The sequence below is a fragment of the Dicentrarchus labrax genome, unplaced genomic scaffold (assembly GCF_905237075.1).
Source record: "Dicentrarchus labrax unplaced genomic scaffold, dlabrax2021, whole genome shotgun sequence".
Taxonomy (NCBI): domain Eukaryota; kingdom Metazoa; phylum Chordata; class Actinopteri; family Moronidae; genus Dicentrarchus; species Dicentrarchus labrax.
The window spans coordinates 30,382,513-30,395,792 of NW_026136718.1; the positions used below are offsets into that span (position 1 = coordinate 30,382,513).

At 40.8% G+C, this 13,280-nt stretch overlaps 1 long non-coding RNA gene across 1 annotated transcript; it reads right to left on the reverse strand.

Moving 5' to 3' along the window:
• Positions 1-844: 844 nt before the first annotated feature.
• Positions 845-10,140, reverse strand: LOC127350845 (uncharacterized). Its single transcript, XR_007880657.1, has 2 exons — positions 10,061-10,140; positions 845-1,031 (listed from the first exon to the last, which is right to left on the reverse strand). It is a non-coding gene; the product is annotated as an uncharacterized LOC127350845 (long non-coding RNA).
• Between the last annotated feature and the right edge of the window lie 3,140 nt (positions 10,141-13,280).

Below are 13,280 nucleotides of genomic sequence, written 5' to 3' on the forward strand. Positions count from 1 at the left end.
GCTTCGGCCGAGTCACGCGCCGGCGTAACACGTGCGGACCACAACGTGAAAATTTCACATAAATCAGATCAAAATCGCCACGCAACGCTTACTTCCTGTTGCCTCTCACTATTACTGAATATTATCACATAGATGTGTTCAGGGCGGGACACTTATCAGACAATTGAAGTTTGGAGCCAATTGGACAATGTAGACTCAAGTTATAGGAAGCTTGTGTTTTGTGGCGGTACATCAAAATTTCACCACAGTGATCATATATCATCAACCATGTGTTTTGCATTTTATAAGTAAATTTCAGCCTGATCTGATGATCCTGCTAGGAGTAGAACATGAAAGTATAAAACGTGATACTTACCACTAGGTGGCACGCTCACTATTACTGAATATTATCACATAGACGTGTTCAGGGCAGGACTCTTACCAAACGTGAAGTTTCGTTGAGATCGGATCATGTACGCAGAAGTTATGACAAATCCCTCTTTCATGGCGAGTTGTTGAAATTGGACGCCACGCCACGGGCACACCATTCGACGGAATGTCGTAAATAGCACAACTTTTAATCATGAATGTCTTTAGATGGCTGTGTCCAAGCGTGGAGTCGATCCAATAAATTCCCTAGGAGGAGTTTGTTCAAATACAACGTGTGTAAATCGGCATAAATGACCACTAAATCCCAAATGGCAGACTTCCTGTTTAGTTTGGGGTATGGGTCCTAGAGGCTTTTCTGCTTATCACGATACACATGTGTACCAATTTTCATACATGTCAGCCTTACGTGTCTTGGGGGCTGATTCTGGCGGGCGGGGGTTAGCCATTTGGCGGCGCCCATGCACGGGGAGTTCAATTCAATTCAATTCAATTTTATTTGTATAGCGCCAATTCATAACAGAAGTTATCTCAGGACACTTTTCAAATAGAGCAGGTCTAGACCGAACTCTTTAAAACATTAATTACAGAGACCCAACAGTACCACCATGAGCAAGCACTTGGCGACAAGGGCAAGGAAAAACTGCCTGTTAAAAGGCAGAAACCTAGGACAGATCCTCCGGCTCTAGGTGGGAGGTCGTCTGTCTTGACCAGTTGGGGTGAGAGAGAGAGAGAGAGAGAGAGAGAGAGAGACAGAGAGAGAGAGGCAGAGAGAGAGAGAGTTCTCGAACGATTGAATTTTGTGCAAATTTTCCTGACTTTTCGAGCATGCTGCGACCTCCAAATAGAGTCATAGAAAAAAATATTAGACCACCCCTGTTTTCTTAAATTTCTTGTTCATTTTAATGCCTGGTACCACTAAAGGTATATTACCTGAAGAATTAAATGAACACGACAAAAAATGCAGCTGATTCCATAATACATGCTTAAAGGGGAACTTCGGCAGATTTTTACCCTAGTCTTGATCACTAGAGGTCACCAAGTACTGTCGATAGGAAAAGAAGGACCAGAATTGGTTCTAGCAAACTGGAGTTCCTGCAGCTAATGGCCAGAGCTCCCAGTTAGTTATAATACACTTCTTGGGGGCATATCCTAAAGAGTGCCTTTTGCTCCTCTTAACAGACACAAAATGCAATTAAAATGTCTGTGCAACATGATCAGGGCGCTTACGTGACAACATGCCTTTTCAACTCATACGTACAGAAACCGTACAAAACAGTTGTAGCTGAGAAGCCGCAAATATACAAACTGAGGCTGGTGGATCTGTTACACTCGCCACTGTGTGTCGGTCAGAACACAATTAAGCAATCCAGAATCCAATATACGTCCTTTATTGTAGGCTTTGATGTAGGTATAGTGATGATTACAGATGTAGATGGCTATTCTATTCTATTAGTTGTGGTGCTACAGAAACAAGAGAGATAACAAGTACAGTGTTATGAGACAAACCGTGTAACTATAAAATATACACCATTTCACACATTAAATACTACGATCATCCTGTAAGGCTTAACCAGCGAGAAATTACTTATATCAACTTAAATGTCAATAATAACCTGCAGCCTGTGATGCAGCCCGTAATTGGATAATTAACATCACTAATCAGTAACACAAAGTTAACAATATAATTTCAGACTTATAATCTTAAATGATATACAACAGCATAAACCCATATTACAATGGAATATATGATGTAATAACAATACAGATAAACGACCAGGCTAGAGGTAACATTAATAGCATAGTAGCTAGCATACAGGCAAAATGGTAATCTAAACACTTGAATTAGGGAGAAATAGCTGTCTCCACACAAAACCTAAAGAATAACAAAGATGAAGTACTTACAAGTATTCAAGGACAACTCCGCAGCTCTGTCAGCTGTGCATTAACGAGCACACGGCAACTGTGCTCTCTGTGGTCTTCCTTCTAACCGTGAGCATTAATACCGCCAGCCAGTAGGTGGCGCGTAGTCCCTGAACTAAACACACAGTTCTACAGTCACTCTGCAGTAGAAGTCCAGCCTTTCTAACTACAGTACTGTCGCCTACCTGTTTTTCCACCGATCGCTTCACCGAAAGCCCAGAATAATCGATCACGGAGATAATGCCTTCGCAATGAAAAAAAGTTTATTTCCCCCTCAAAAATGTCCATGTCTTCACACACTACTCTCCGATGTGCACACTTCCTGCAACAATCTCTTCATCTGCGTTTCCCTCCAACAAGGGAAATCCCACGGGACTTCAGCGCCAGAGCAGTCCCGCGCTGAAGTCCCGTGGGATTTCACTTGTTGCAGGTAAACGCAGAAGAAGAAGAGAGTGGAGATCGGAGCTGTTCACAAGGGAAGAAGCTTGGAGTAAGAATAACGTGTGTTGATCTACTCTGGAGAAGAAATGGTTCGCGTTTGTGCCTTTCCAAATTGTGGCAACAGAATGAGAAGGTACAAGTGACCTGCACGATCACGCACCGTTTGCCGATCCAATGGAAAACATAACTATGGGGAATACAGCCGATATAGAATACACGGAAGAGCCATTTGAGTTTGATGGTCGTCCTTATTTATTCGAACCCGAGTATACAGGCGAAGAACTAGCCTCACAAGAGTTGGAAAGAACGAGACAGACAGAGGGGGAACAGGCAGATGAATCAGCTGCTCCAAGAACACAGAGTTCAGGCAAGTGATGGTGTTCGTGTGGGTGCTGTGACAAAATGCCTACTGAGGAAGAAAGCCTGTGCTGTAAAGAGTGGAATCTCATACAGGCAGGTAATGAAAACTGTGTCACCTGTACAGAGGAGTTTCCTCCTCTGATCCACAAGGCAGTCCTGGAGACTTTCTTCTTTGTTCCGAAGATAAACTGGAAGAGACGTCCGAAACCGGAGGGACTAAATGGGCAGCTATCCACAGAGTGAGTTGAATATGTGATTGATTACATGACATAGAACCTTTTCTTTCTACATGTACTTGCATTTCATTTTTTGCTGTAAAGACATTAGCCATTTCGCTAGTGAACTGACCAAACGTCTGCCCTGTCTTCCCCCACCCCCAATAGCCAATGCAGACTGGTGGCCTACCGTGTTGTGCTAGAATGGGCACTAAAAGGAGAGCGCCTGGCCGTGGCAATAGAAGACCATTACCTTGCTGTGTTGTATCAGTGGTCAGAAGAAAGTATCCCTCCCCCACTGGGACTTACATGGGACTCCAGGTGGCAGAGGAGATATTCTAAGTGTTTTGTCTGAATTGTACTTTTTGGATGTTGCAAAGGATTGCATGATGTCATTCATAATAATAACAATAGTAAATCAAAGTTGTTGTGCTTCTGTGTCTTTACTCAAACTATAAAAACAGTATTACAATAATCCAGAAAACATTTGATTACTATTAGAAACAAAACTTTATTATACAAAAATAATTTACAGACCAGTGTATGGTTTATATATATATAAACATGGTCAACATGTCAGAACAGTGGTTTACCAAGCTCAAAAGCGAGATCTGGTATGAGCGACCAGATCAGCCATGTCTGGCCTTGGAATTGGAGCGATGTTATGCAGCAATTTCCTTCGTCGTGGTTTCTGACAGGGTAAAGGCTCTGTGAAGACGACACTCCTGTCCTCTCTCCTCTTCAGCACACGCTGAAAAAGGTCATGCCAAAAAGCCTGTGTGGTCTTCTCGTACATGGGTTTCGCAACCCATTGCTGACTGACGGGAGTATCCAGCTTTGTAGATTACTATTTAATCCAGCATCTCCATGGAAAACCTTAAGTGACTAGGTAGCATAGAATGAATTCGATGTCGTCATGTAAAATATATTGTTAGAAATTAGCATAGGTTATACATTATATGATACCTTCTTGTGTCTTCGCCTGTGGTCTGCCAACGTTGCCATTATGGTCAAGTATCGCAAGTTGGATACGAGCCCTCATGCTGTCATAAGTGAAGTGTAGTCGCTTCTAAGCATACTTCAGCATGACCTGATAGTACACCTCCAGAGATCCTGTGTCAAAGTAATATCACACACTCAATGACCCCAAAAACAATTTCAATGTCTTTGTGAATTGTATTATTAGTGGAGTGGCAGTACAGTCATATTCTTATTATTGCGTTGTAGGCAGTAATGAAGCAAAACTGCTCCTCATAAAAAAATTTCAATATGTAGCAACAATAAGAGATTTTTGTCCAACACCACTACCTTCAGTGCCACAAAAGATGATGAATCTGTTCATCCTCTGTCAGGGTTGGGTGATGGCAGGTGTACTGAGCACCATCCTCCTCCCACCGGTGAATGCCACATATGTGGTGCAGAAGTGACTTCCATCTTCGTACACAGTACTAAAAACATTAGATAGAACTCATAGTTGGTTAAATACTTTCAAGGTACAAGTTTCAAGGTATGTGTCAGGTACAGCATATTACAAATATTTACTGCCACTGTCATTACACTGACAGGAACATGTTTTCTTATAGAAGATATAACAGAAAATGTTCTATACCAAAAATACTGTAGCTCTGTTATGTACTACTTTATATTCTTACCTCTTTGTCACCTTTGCTTGTGCTGCATGACCGGTGTAGATGGTTAGTGATGGATTTTATCCATGGCTGCAAGTCTTTCTTGTCCTTCTTATTGGATATGACTACAAGTTTCTTCTTCACGCCTGTAAAAACAGCCAAAAATGATGTATACAAAGTTATTGATAAAATGAAAGAGAACATGTTTGTCTTGTGAGGTACAAACGAATCAGTCTCTTTTCCAAAAAATGTACTTACTCTTGCTCACGTGCCAGGGATCGAATTCATGTTGGATACTGGTGTACTTGTCTGTCATGAGTTTGCGGACGGATGGAGATCTGTCAGTGGTCATAACACCAACATCCACTCCCCTGTCAAGCAAATAATCCAGTCCTCTCTGAAATCCCCAAACCTCCATAGCAACCGAGCTGGTTGTTTCTGTAACCTAGAGAATAATATTGACCGATCAGACAAATCATGTGTACATTCTGTCTTGAAAACACTGCACATAATCAATGTAATTTGGTGTTATGTAACATAGTTATGTACACTGATTTATCTCAACCAATTCGAAATGAATGATCTCTTTTGTGGCATCATCTTGAAATTAATATGTACAGTATTTGCTACTGAAACCTGTTGTGAGAAAAAAACAGGGATGCCTACGTAACTGCGTTGTAGGGTTGCCATGCCTCATTATACAGTATAACTCCTGTAGTTAGGATTTACAGTTCAAGCTAAATGCTTACCTGGACTGTCACTGTACTTTCTTTCCTGAGGCACAAAGTTGCACGAGACGTTCCATTACTTTCTCGTGTTGATCTCTGTATGCTTGTTGAATGACTGGTATGAGGTACACAGATTGCATTGAATAATATTGAGTTGCCTTTGGAATTGGAGTATGAAGAAGCTCAGCCCAGTCCAATATGGTGGCATGGGTGGTTCCAGTGAAAAAAGTGGATGCGGCGATGAGCAGGTTATTTTCTGCCAACGCTCTGATGTCTGGGCATGAAGCCCAACCTCCGGAGTGATCATTCAAGCATGTCCAAAGAACTCGGATTTGGCTGCCATGGGTTATAATTTGCTTGTTTTCCATGGCTGAGCCACAGGTGTTGCATATATTGAACAGTTCTAATAGTCTTGATTCATTCACCAGCCACTTTCTTTCGTTTTCCGGTCCATTTCCATTTCAAGAACCTGAACCAGAGCTTGATGATGGAGTGGCGCTATATGGTGCAAAACTTGTGTCGGATAAAAGCATTTCCCCAAAGCTCGTGCTCATAGGTCTGAATACATTTACATTTATTTATTTAGCACACAATAAGCATTATCACGAAAAAACTAACAGTAGTACAGAGACATAAAAGAAAAGACATTCAACTCACTTGTGACACATCTCCACTGGCTGTGTAGGGGACAGCCAAAGATGGTGCAGTGGCACCCTGGTCCTTGAATTTACAAAATAATAATATGACACTCTAGTGATTGCAAAGGTGATTGGAAATTTGTAAAAAGCTTTGATCATTGCAAGGCTTACCATTGATTTTTCCCATAAAAGAGGTCGTGCTACATATGTTCCAGTTAGTGAAGGCTTTGTGCGAGGTCTTACAGATGGCTCAGGAGAAGAGAGAAGTAGGGTCAAGCTGGAGGAGTGACCAGACCTGCTTGATCCGGATTCACTACCTCTATGTAGAGTTTTCTTTGGAGTTGACTGTGGCACTGCAGCAAATTCTGGTTCACTCAGAGTCACACCAGTAGCCCCAGTCTCCTGAATAAGTAGGAAGTAGTAAGAAAATAATAGCTTTATTCAAATGCATAATACAGTAACACTGACAATTTGGATGTTTATTTATCATTTAGTATGTGTGGTCAGTCGGACATTATTTTCCCAGAGGTCATAGCCTGCACGATCACACACCTACCCCTCCCCCAAAACTTTTTTCTCTCTAGCAGGTCCACAGTATTCTCATAAAAATTAGCCACACACAAATATAATTCAAGACATAGAAGCTGGTAAGACAATTATAATTTGCAAATAAGAACCAGCGATCACATTGTCCTACAAAAAAATGTGTTGCCGCACATCCCTTCTCAACCGTGTCTGCCAAAACGAAGCTAAATGAAGTTATGAATATAACATTACCTCCACAGTGGTTGCAGCAGTCTTCATCCTCAGAATGGCATTTCTCTTCAGCAGGCCCCGCTGTGTTATGTCTCTGTAGTCAACCTCCTCAAAATGTTCGCTGCAAATGCGGAGATCTTTTTTGCATAGTACTTGTATGGGAATGGTACATCCAGCTGAAGAACAACTAGCCACAACTGCAGTATCTCATGGTCATGGAAAGGTAGATGATGAAAGTGTAGGCACTTGTACCTTCTCATTCTGTTGCCACAATTTGGAAAGGCACAAACGCGAACCATTTCTTCTCCACAGTAGATCAACACACGTTATTCTTACTCCAAGCTTCTTCCCTTGTGAAAACCTCCGATCTCCACTCTCTTCTTCTTCTGCTGGTCTGAAGTCACACAGGGCACGGAAGAAGCCCTTCATCAACGAAAGGCAGAGGAACGCCCGGTTACTCTTTGCTAGGGATCACAAGGATTGGACTGTTGATGATTGGGCTAAGGTTCTCTTCAGTGATGAATCCAATTTTGAGTTGATGCCCACTCCAGCCAACTTACTGGTTAGGAGGAAGCCTGGACAAGCCTACAAACCAGACTGTCTTGCCCCTACAGTAAAACATGGGGGTGGATCGGTGATGATCTGGGGTTGTTTCAGTATGGGTGGAACAGGGCAAATGCAATTGTGTGAAGGGCGAATGAACCAGGTCACGTACAGGGCTACTCTTGTAAACAGTCTTCTTCCATCAGCTGATAAACTGTGTCCTGCCTCGAATGACTGGATTTTCCAACAAGACAATATTCCTTGCCACACGGCAAGGTCAGTTAAAGCCTGGATGGAGAACCAGAACATTTGAACCATGCCTTGGCCTGCTCAATCACCAGATCTAAATCCAATTGAAATCCTGTGGAACATCATCCAACTCAAAATGGAGAACCACAAGCTCAAAAACAAAGCAAATTTGTTTGAATTTTTGCAACAGGAATGGGCTGCTGTGACAGCAGAACAATGTCAGAAGCTGGTGGAGAGCATGCCAAGATGCATGGCTGCAGTCATCAAAAATAATAGTTATAAAATCAAGTACTAACTCCTGTGTGTATCATGTGACTAAAACAGACAGAAAATAAAACATGGAATGCCTAAAAGCACTGTTTTTGGCAGTACAATGCCATAGCTCTTGATGAAAGAACTTATGTGATTTTGGTTATTATCAAGAAAACCATGGAAAATGGCTAAATATCAGCTCTTAAATTAAACTCTTGTGAGCTATTTTTGTTGTTATCATTATATTTGTCCAAACAAATGTACCTTTAGTTGTACCAGGCATTAAAATGAACAATAACCTGAAGAAACAAGGGTGGTCTAATAATTTTGACTGTATGCAGTCGAAGACGCCGACAATAATAATAATAATAATAATAATAATAATAATAATAATAATTCCTAGAGATACAATAGGGCCTTCGCACGATTTGTGCTCGGGCCCTAACTAGATGAAAGTTTAATGGCTCACATGAGGAAATAGAGCTGCTGGAGTTACTAGAGCTGAAAGTAATCTGATATAGAGAGGGAAAGAAGGACATGATCCACATTCTTTGGATTTGGACTGTACTTTGATGGTATATAAGCAAATATTTTGTGCACACGCAGCAATTGAAGCACCTGATTAACAAAATTAATCAACAAAATTACAATCTCCGCTAGTTGTCAAGACATAGTCTTGGGCGGCAGTAGCTCAGTGTATAGGGACTTGGCTTGGGAAGCCGGTTCAAGTCCCACAGACCACAATATGGAGTGTGGACTGGTAGCTGGAGAGGTGCCAGTTTTACCTCCTGTGCACTGCCGAGGTGCCCTTGAGCAAGGCACCTAACCCCAAGAAACTGCTCATGGGCACCACTAACGAGGCGAGCCCATCACTCCACCATATATATCTATCAAAAAAAGACAAAAACAAAAAAACTTGAATTTCCCTCGGGACAAATAAAGTATCTATCTATCTTGCAAGGATCCCTAGCAAACAAAGCAACACATTATTTTTAAAGTTCAGTTTGCATACAAACAAAAAAAGGATATGCATTAATGAGCTTGAGAGGTTCTGCTGGGTGAAAGAGCTGTTTCCAGTCTGTGCGCTTAGCTAACCCCTGGCTTTAGCTGCATGATTATTATATAGTCTTGAGAGTGATATAATTTTTTTTGTATTGATTTCCATAAGCTGTTTTCCCAAAAGGTTGTACTTTTCTTTTAAAGGTTATATACCAGACAAGAAATTGACTGCTACTATGTTGCGCAAGAGCACAGCATGTCAAATGGTTGCAACAGCTACCAGACTCTACTGGTAAAAAACAATAATAAACAAAGTCAAAATAAACCCTTAATTAACAAAGTTAGATGAAAATATAATAATAAATATATCACTCGCCACCAGACTCCACAGACAAAAACAATAATTTTGTCTCACATATCATTGCAACATTCTAATCTTCATTCAATCTGGACAGAAACAAAATAAAAACACTCATCAAAACCATCGTCTCTCCATTGTCACCAGTGTTGGTTTGGTTGAAATAAATCTTTAATTAACTGATGTAGATGATAAAATACAGCAGTTTCAGTTGCTCTATTCAGCTGCACAAAGAGCAGACCGACTAAACAAACCACAGAGAGGCTGCGATAGCAACACATGTTGAGGGAATGTGACACCATGGCTCCATTATATGTTTACATAAATATTAGTTGTTTACTGCAATATTCATGTTTTAAATCTCATGTATGTACCGATCAGCCATAGCATTATGAGCACTGACAGATAAGTGAATAACACTGATTATTCAATTCAATTTTATTTGTATAACGCCAATTCATAACAGAAGTTATCTCAGGACACTTTTCAAATAGAGCAGGTCTAGACCAAACTCCTTAAACATTTACAAAGACCCAATAGTACCACCATGAGCAAGCGCTTGGCGACAGGGGCAAGGAAAAACTGCCTTTTAAGAGGCAGTAACCTAGGACAGATCCTCCGGCTCTAGGTGGGTGGTCGTCTGCCTCGACCAGTTGGGGTGAGAGAGAGAGAGAGAGAGAGAGAGAGAGAGACAAACAAACAGGTGCAAAGCAACAACAGTAGCAACAACTACACTAATAGTAGTGACTGATGATGAACATGAAGAAGACGACGACAACAGCAACGATGGGGGACAACGAGCAGCGACAACAGCAACAACAGGTTATCATGGCACTTGTCAGTGGGTGGGATTTATTAGGCAGCAAGTGAACATTTTGTCCTCAAAGTTGATGTGTTTGAAGAAAAATGGGCAGCGTGAGTATTTGAGTGACTTTGACAAGGGCCAAATTGTGATGGCCCTTGTGACGTGCTACGGCAAGCGTACTGACTCATTTCCGGTTAACTTCCTGCTCTGTATACACAGTTTCGTGCTGTAGCTCTGTCAGTGAACGCTAAATATAAATTAGTTTTACTCGTTACAGCGGTTATTTTCCCGCTTAACATTTAAATGTAGACTAGTTCTACCTAAGCACTTGGAGTTTCTCCTTCTTTTAGCAACTTTTCGTTATTTTCAAAGTTTTTCATACACGCTAGCTTCAGTAACATTAGCAGTTAGCTATGGATTCTCCCTCTCCCTCTCCTCTGTCCTGCTCAGTGTGTCAGATGTTCAGTTATTCCTCTGCCTCCTTTAAAGATAATGGTACCTGTATTAAATGTAGTTTATTTACTGCACTGGAGGCGAGGCTTAGTGAGTTAGAAGAACGGTACCGCACCACAGAGATATCTTTAGCCGCTATAGTTAGCCAGCCCCCAGCAGCCGGTGTGGTCCAACCGAAGGTAGCTTCTGTTAGCCGTCCTCCGGTAGATCCATTGAATCATATTTAAAACTGCTGGCTAAAGATAAACGTAAATATAATAAGATTGTTATCCACGTCGGCGGTAATGACACCCGATTACACCAATCGGAGGTCACCAAAATTAATGTGGAGTCGGTGTGTAATTATGCTGAAACTATGTCGGACTCCGTAGTTTTCTGTGGACCCCTGCCCAATGTGACCAGTGATGACATGTATAGCCGCATGTCGTCATTCCACCGCTGGCTGTCGAGGTGGTGTCCAGCAAACGATGTGGGCTTCATTGATAACTGGATGCCTTTTTGGGGAAAACCTGGTCTGATTAGGAGAGACGGCATCCATCCCACTTTGGATGGAGCGGCTCTCTTATCTAGAAATATGGCGAAGTTTATTTCTAAAACCTGACAGTCCAGAGTTGGGACCAGGAAGCAGAGCTGCTGTCTTACACACTTCTCTGCGCTTTCTTTAGAACAGTCACCCACCCAAACCCCCATAGAGACTGTGTCTGTCCGACCACCTAAATTATTTAAAGAAATAAAAACAAGAGGAGTTCAACATAAAAATCTAATAAAAATTAAAACCAACTCCTCAGTAGCACAAAATAAGAGAATGAAATGTGGACTGTTAAATATCAGGTCACTGTCCTCTAAAGCGGTTTTAGTGAATGAATTAATATCAGATTATGATATTGATTTACTTTGTCTTACTGAGACCTGGTTGTCCCACGAGGAGTATGTTAGCCTAAATGAATCCACCCCCCCCAGTCATATTAATACTCACATTCCTCAAGGCACTGCTGGAGGAGGTGGAGTAGCAGCCATATATGATTCGAGCGTTTTAATGGACCCTAAACCTAAACTAAATTATAATTCATTTGAAAGCCTTGTTCTTAGTTTTTCTCACCTAAACTGGAAAACACTGCAGCCAGTTCTATTTGTTATAGTGTACCGTGCTCCTGGACCGTACTCTTCTCAGAGTTTTTATCAAGTTTAGTCCTTAAATCAGATAAAGTAATAATTAAGTATAAAGTATAATTATTGTAGGTGATTTTACTATTCATGTGGATGTTGACAATGACAGCCTTAGTAATGCATTTATATCATTAATAGACTCAATTGGCTTCTGTCAGAGTATAAATAAACCAACTCATTGTTTTAATCACACTCTTGACCTTGTTTTATCATATGGCATTGATATTGAACATTTAATAGTCTTCCCACATAATCCTTTCCTATCCGACCATTATTTAATAACTTTTGAATTCATACTATTAGATTATAAGCCATTAGGCAAAACTTCCTACAGCAGATGTCTATCTGACAGTGCTGTAGCTAAATTTAAGGAGGAGATTCCATCAGTGTTTAATTCAATGCCATGTCTGAATTTAACAGAGTCCTATAACAACTTTAGTCCCTCTGAAATTGATAATCTTGTTGATAGTGCTGCAGGCTCACTACGATCAACATTAGACTCTATCGCTCCTATAAAAAGGAAATTATTAAAACATAGGAGACTAGCACCTTGGTACAACCACCAAACCCGCCAGTTAAAACAAATAGCTAGGAAATCTGAAAGGAAAGGCGGGCTTCCAAATTATCAGAATATCGCTTAATTTGGCAAGATAATCTTAAAATTTATAGGAAGTGTAAAGTAAAGTATGACGTGTAAACTGACTTTTATCCATTCAATTGGTACAGTGGCCCTTTCACACAGTAATCTCATTGAAAGGAAAGCGGAAGAAGATGCAGGGACAGACAGGCCTTAAGGACAGGTTGTCCAAATTTGCACATTAGCAGGTTCATTAGCTCCTCCTCCTGTCCCACATTCTTGTCAGATATGTTCTAACATGCTTTAATATTGTCTTGCAGTATGACTAGTTCAACGTGATTTGTCACTCTTACTAATATCAGCACACAAATTGCTTGGGAAATTGCTCGCTCAATGTCAGATGAGCACACTGCAAAAAAGGAATTTTAAGAAAGTAAAAAAGCCTTGTATCAAGGAAATAAGTCTTATTTTTTGTCCAAAAAGAAAATTAATCTTGTCAAGCATGTTTCACATTGGAAAAATAATCTAATTGTAAGAAAGTACGGCTAACTTTTTCTTTATAAAATATTCCAGCTACTTTTGAACTAGAATGAACCAGTAACAGGGTATAAAAATGTTTTACAATAAAACCCAGTGGAGCAACAATATTATTTGCCTCATTTTAGGAGTAAGACCACTTGTACAACTTCTCAATTTAAGAGTGCCAAGAAACAAAAAAAATCAAAGGTTATTTCTTTCATTTGTTATGTGTTCTCAGGCCATCAGAACCTGGCAGAACCTGCTGCTTTATATCTAACATATTAAGATGACAGCAGGCTGGCA